The 5489-nt window shown below is 40.2% G+C and overlaps 1 long non-coding RNA gene across 1 annotated transcript; it reads left to right on the top strand.

The window, feature by feature from the left end:
- Nucleotides 1-281: 281 nt before the first annotated feature.
- LOC139917540 (uncharacterized) lies at nucleotides 282-4170 on the top strand. Its single transcript, XR_011784923.2, has 3 exons — nucleotides 282-361; nucleotides 2405-2520; nucleotides 4011-4170. It is a non-coding gene; the product is annotated as an uncharacterized LOC139917540 (long non-coding RNA).
- The last annotated feature ends 1319 nt before the right edge of the window (nucleotides 4171-5489 follow it).

The raw sequence follows: 5489 nt of genomic DNA, 5'->3' as shown, positions 1-5489 counted from the left end.
TATTACTAATGATTGCTGTTGCTAGTGGATAAACCTCCACACTGTGTTGTGTCTCTGTCATGTTTCACCACACAGAGACACCCTACATTTGGTGATCGTGTCCTGAGACGTGCAGCGTCACACTGAGCCTTTCATTGAAGCTAGATCCTGATAAAGGCAGATGCAAAAACTCTAATCTAATTTACAGTGAAACAACGGTCTGTGTCAGTGGGCGTGTCCTGACAGTCCAGGTGTGGATAAAAGCAGGTACATTTCTACTGAGACTCACAGACCGCTGTCATCAGACCAGATCCTCACCTGCTGAGTCGACACTCCTCTCTGATCTGAACTCCACCAAGCAGACAACACAGCACAGAGACAGGTGAGTTTCCTCTACTTTACCATCAGAGATATATTGTTTTTATCATTATGACAAACTGTGATTCTCAAGGCAAAACAAATATATTCCTAAGAATATAATTCAACTTTAACTAAACTTTAAAATGAGCACCTCCTCAGAGCCTTCTTAGCCCCAGGCTGAATTCAGACTGGAATAATCTAGAATGTTCCAAAGTGGGCGAACCCCGACTTCACCCTCGGACCAGCTGACTTTTCAGGGTTAAAGGTTATTCCCAGAAACACAGAGCTGTGACAGGAGTCTAGAATGATCGATGGCATCATGTTTGTGTCGTCCAATCAAATTCTTCATCGTGTCATTACAGTGCTCTGCTGCTTCATGCCATTCAATCACAACAGCAGTGAACACAGGATGTATTGTTGTTTGTTTGTTTTGTTTCTTTCCCTGACGTAATGTGTTTTAAGGAAAAAACTGAATCTGTCTTTTTAATGTAAATATATTTTAAAAAAAGGTACTGTAAATAGACAGTGTAATCTAACTGTATTTGATTAAGACAGTTATCAGTCAGTTCATGTGCAGTATAGAAGAACCTTGGGCCAGCAGACTGACATGCTGATAGGCCTTCATCATTTAAAGATGGGAACATCAAACATTACTGAGTCCCTAACTCTCACATATAAGACACTTGTTCCTGAACATCAGGTTCACCTACAGAATATTAATGTACATCTCAATGGACTCACTGACTTGTGTTAGTTGTCAAGTGCTTTTCATGAAGGTGTCACCTACAAACAACACTGTCAAACTGTTGGATCGTGTTACATTTGTTATGAGCAGGATTGTTTTACTCACTATTAGATTCACAAATACAGTTTGGTGAAATCTGTGAAACATGCAGTGAGAAAAGCCTTGGCCCTTAGTTGAAAATACATTTGAAGATCTGAATGTCTCCTCTTAGTTTCTATTTTAGTCTTAAACTTCGACTTGTGGTAGATCTCCAGTGTTGTGTATTGTATTTGCATATTAGTTTGGTAGTAACACTTAGAGAGTCCGCATGAACTACGTGTTTAGAAGAAGTAGAAGAAGTTCTTGTTTCAGAAACCTTTCAGGTCAAGAATATCTAATCAGTTCAAGCTCAAGTCCACTAGATGGCAACAAAACCCAAGTAAACACATTTCCACTGAAAACATATTTTTATTATTTAGTTCTCATTTTTTTTATTTTCTATTGAAATCAAATTAATATCCATCACCTGTTAAGTATCAATAAGACCTGTTAAGTGTCAATAAGACCTGTTAAGTGTCAATAAGACCTGTTAAGTGTCAATAAGACCTGTTAAGTATCAATAAGGCCTGTTAAGTGTCAATAAGGCCTGTTAAGTATCAATAAGGCCTGTTAAGTATCAATAAGACCTGTTAAGTGTCAATAAGACCTGTTAAGTATCAATAAGACCTGTTAAGTGTCAATAAGACCTGTTAAGTGTCAATAAGACCTGTTAAGGGTCAATAAGACCTGTTAAGTGTCAATAAGACCTGTTAAGGATCAATAAGACCTGTTAAGTGTCAATAAGACCTGTTAAGTGTCAATAAGACCTGTTAAGGATCAATAAGACCCGTTCAGTAGACTGAGCAGGTGAATCCAGGTTAAAGCTCTGGTTCTTATTGACTCCCATGTTAAATCCACTTCAGTCATGAAGGGCAGATGAAGGGAGGAGAGCGGCTAGAGAGAAACGAGACATGGATCATACAGACTTACAAGTCAATATTAGAAAATCCTTCCTGATGTTCTGTACACTTTCAATACCAGCAATAAAGTCACTATGGATGTAGTAGTAAAAGGTGCATTGACTACAGTTCCAGCTTCAATACTGATGTGGTTTCATGACTTCACTCCAGTCTTACTGATGTTGGTGAGATGCAGATGTTGAGGAGAGACAGATTTTAGCTTTGGATTTAGAGAGAGAAAGAGAGCAAGATGTCTGAGGAGAGCAGCAATGTGATCTCTATCTTTCTCTTTCCGCTGTGTGTGTGTGTGTGTGTGTGTGTGTGTGTGTGTGTGTGTGTGCAGATGGCAGGTGTTGCTGTGTTCTGGTTGGTCCTGGTACTGAGCGCAGCTCTGCCTGTGGGAGCTGTTCCTTTCGACCAGAACAAACTGCATGAGGTGATGGCTGGCATTTGGAACATGTGAGTAGTTCATCTTCTCTTTAAGGGGAGTGGAACCGTTTCAGGAAGTAAAGCTGAGAAATCAGATTTAAAGAAGCTAAAAACACAGGACATGAACATTTGTCATTGTAGAGATCAGTTATATATTTTATATGGAGTAAATTTATGAATATTTTTTGTTCTTTTTTGCTGTTTGTGGAACAGTTCATTATTGGTCTAAACTCAGCTGGTTCCTTTCCTCTTTACTGAGTCTATTAATCACAAAGATCACATACATGAAGATATATTTGTATGTTAGAAAATGTGTTTTTTTGTTTCTTCATATTCTGTAAATCAGGTCATGACCCCCCTGGGGGTCCCGCCCTCCAGGTTGAGAACCACTGGAGTGTCAGAAAGAAGTTCAGACAGTGACTGACCTAGTTCTGCTCTCATTGGGCCTCAGTCACCAAACGCTCTTATAATAAACTTTATAATAATAAACTTTATTTGTAAAGCACTTTACAAAAACAAGACTTTACAAAGTGCTGAACATAAAGAAATAAAATCAAATACAAATAAAAAAAGCCATGCCATACTGCTATAATAAAACATTCACCATTCTGACATTGGACGGTAAACTGTTAGTTAGTTTGGGACCAAAGCTGCAAACGCTCCGTCTTCTTTGATTGTAGCTTCGTTGGACACTAAGAGACCTTGGTCTGATGATCCAAGACTCTTTAGTATGGAAGGGCTTTAGAAGTTCAACATTATATATTGGAGCTCTGCCATGCAAGGCCTTAAAGTGCGTTCACACCAAACGCAAAGCGAATCTTCACCTCGCGTTACTCGCGCGAGTACACAACCCGCGAATATTCAAGTCACGTTTTGCCGGGAAAGCCAGCTGTGCTAACTGTTGTGCTAACTGGGGCTAATTCTTGTGCTAACTTGGTTCATAGTAAAGTACAACCGATAGCTGGAATAAAGTAACAGACACATATTTTCAGAACTTACGAGGTAGTCCAACTTCCTCGCCCTCTCCTTTTTGTTACGGTCTCTGTATGCCAGGAGACTTGTGTCATACAGCTCCGGGAGCCCACAGAGGGCTACTATCAGCTTATCCTCCGTTTTGTGATTCAACGTCAGGACGTCAGGACGTCAGGACGTCAGGACGTCAGTGACGTTGGGAGAATCTCAACGCTGATAGGCTTTCGCGACACAGCGTCACACGAATTTTCCACTCAAGTTGAAAAATTTCAACTCGCGCGAATACGCGACTGAGGCGAATTTCGCTTTTGGTCTGAACACACCATTAAAAGTAATGGAAATAATTTTACAATTCTTTTAATACACTACATAGACTTAATACATGACTTTTGTTTCTGGACACATTCTCTCACACAATGTGTTCTTAACATCAAATTCAAGAAAAGGTTGTGATTCATGAAAAATAATCTGTCAGTCAAAATGAAACAATGTTTTTTTCTCCAGATTTTCATGTCTGAAACATCTCTCTCTCTCTCTCTCTCTTCCAGATATGATCATCATAATGATTTGGCACAGTACAGCCTGGCTGTAATTGTCCCATTCAAAAATGGAAACCCAGACTTCACAACAATCAAACAGAACGACCCTCCAACAACAGTCAGGGACACTTTGCTTCAGAATAAGGTTTATGTAGGTCATTACATTGTCGGAGCAAAACCTAGTGAACCTCAAGCTTCTGTTAAAGATAAAACATTCAGCGAACATGCAGAATATCGGGTGTTGGAAAGCATAAAGTCCAGTCCACGTCATACATTTTTAAATAAGGACCTTGACCAGAACTTTGAATATCGAATGATACTTTACACTTATTTGTCTCCATGTGTTAACCGTTGTGCTGCCAAGAACAAAAAATACAACATTCTTGATCTACTTCCCCCCATCAAGGCCTGGCAGCATTATGCACTTGTGTTCACCCAACCTTATATATACAGCAACGAAATTGAATTTTCACCTCAGGAGCTTAAAAAAGCCATCCGAAATATTGCTAGGGCAGACGGATTTGGCATAGAGAACATATTTCGTTGTGTTGACTCAGCATGTGTAAGCTGTGAGCAGAGGGGTGAGGCAGGAAAAGAGCTTGAGGAGGAGGAGGATGATGATGATGAGGGCGGTGAATGGCAGACCGTGAAAAAGAAAACAAGCATTGGAGTCAATAACCAATGTGTTGAGGAGAAACTGTAAAGTCTCAAAAACTTGTTGACAGTGTTGAGCAACCCAAGCAGAAACTAACCTAACAGCACTACAGCAACTTTTTGGTAAATTGTCTCGTTGGTCAACTTACCTGTTACACTTTACGGCGGGAAAATCGCCAGAATCATCTCTGTCTCAGTAGATCTCTCTGTCCTGTGCGCATGCTAACGTGTTAGCATACAGTCAGAAGATAGACCTTTTAGCTATTGGTGTTTATTTTGACAATCCTCTCATCGCATGAGGGGTGAGTTGACCAACAGGCCAAGTTCCTAAAATGTTGGTGTTGTCCTTCACTGCCCGGGCTGCAGAGCTGAGAATGAGGAGAACAGTTTGTCTTCCTGTGGCTTCAATTCTGTTACAGCCCAAAATCATTAAAGGAGAAGAAAAGGTTCATTACATTACGTCATTTAGACGCTTTTGTGCAAAGTGACTTACAATAAGTGCAAAGGTGAAAAGGTTCCAAACTTGAATATATTGTGTAATATGATGCTCCAGTATGCAGAAGAATAAATGTAATGAATGATCAACCCATAAATAAATACCTGTCTGTAGATTAAATTCTGATTTATAGAAATGAAATGGAGAGTGAACCGACTCTCTCCTTGTTCATGGGTTTTCTCTTTAAGCTGTACTGGTTCTTGGGATGTAAAGCTCTCACACTGCTCAATAAACTCCACTGTTCAAACCTTCAGCCGGTCTGCTTTCTGTGGTCTGTCTGTTTCTCAAACTGAGGCGCGGGGGCCGGTGGCGGTCCCTGGGACACAGCTAATCGGTCC

The sequence above is a fragment of the Centroberyx gerrardi genome, chromosome 2, assembly GCF_048128805.1.
Source record: "Centroberyx gerrardi isolate f3 chromosome 2, fCenGer3.hap1.cur.20231027, whole genome shotgun sequence".
Classification (NCBI taxonomy): domain Eukaryota; kingdom Metazoa; phylum Chordata; class Actinopteri; order Beryciformes; family Berycidae; genus Centroberyx; species Centroberyx gerrardi.
The sequence above is the reverse complement of the archived record's forward strand: the minus strand, read 5'-3'. Positions and strand labels throughout refer to the sequence as shown.